This window comes from Triticum aestivum, chromosome 2B (genome assembly GCF_018294505.1).
Source record: "Triticum aestivum cultivar Chinese Spring chromosome 2B, IWGSC CS RefSeq v2.1, whole genome shotgun sequence".
NCBI classification, from domain to species: domain Eukaryota; kingdom Viridiplantae; phylum Streptophyta; class Magnoliopsida; order Poales; family Poaceae; genus Triticum; species Triticum aestivum.
Window position 1 is genome coordinate 762,260,739 of NC_057798.1, and position 1,183 is coordinate 762,261,921.

A 1,183-nucleotide genomic window follows, 5' to 3' on the forward strand; every position below is an offset into this window, starting at 1 on the left:
CATGGTATCATCATTTCACCCACATAACATGTGCAAGAAAGTACATAGGCATACGACAAGAACTGGATGCACTTCGTGTACAAAACGAACAATCTCTTTCGAAGTATCAGGGTTTCATACGGAAACTCGTCTGTTACCAAGGGATTTCATTTTTTGGAACTTATTTGAACTCCCTTGTTTTTCTGTGTTCAAAATGCACCATTCAAAGCCACATCATCAATTTACAACCCTTTCTGACTTCATTTGTTATTTTTCATGCATTTACTGATTATTTTGAGCTATAAGACCATAAAATTGAAAAGCATTTGAAATGAACTCTGAAAAGGTTCCAAGTTGGCATGATATCATCATTTCACCCACATAGCATGTGCAAGAAAGTACAGAGGCTTACGGAAAAAACCGGATGCACTTCGTGTACAAAACGGACAATCTCTTTCGAAGTATCAGAGTTTCATACGGAAACTCTGATGTTACAAAGGGATTTCATTTTTTTGAACTTATTTGAACTCCCTTGTTTTTCTGTGTTCAAAATGCACCATTCAAAGCCACATCATCAATTTACAACCCTTTCTGACTTCATTTGTTATTTTTCATGCATTTACTGATTATTTTGAGCTATAAGACCATGAAGTTGAAAAGCATTTGAAATGAACTCTGAAAAGGTTCCAAGTTGGCATGGTATCATCATTTCACCCACATAGCATGTGCGAGAAACTAGAGAGGGTTACGGCAAAAACTGAATACACTTCGTGTACAAAACGGACAATCTCTTTCGAAGTATCAGGGTTTCATACGAAAACTCGTCTGTTACAAAGGGATTTCATTTTTTTTGAACTTATTTGAACTCCCTTGTTTTTCTGTGTTCAAAATGCACCATCCAAAGCCACATCATCAATTTACAACCCTTTCTCACTACATTTGTTATTCTTCATGTATTTACTGATTATTTTGAGCTATAAGACCATGAAATTGAAAAGCATTTGAAATGAACTCTGAAAAGGTCCAAGTTGGCATGGTATCATCATTTCACCCACATAACATGTGCAAGAAAGTACATAGGCATACGACAAAAACTGGATGCACATCGTGTACAAAACGAACAATCTCTTTCGAAGTATCAGGGTTTCATACGGAAACTCGTCTGTTACCAAGGGATTTCATTTTTTTGAACTTATTTGAACTC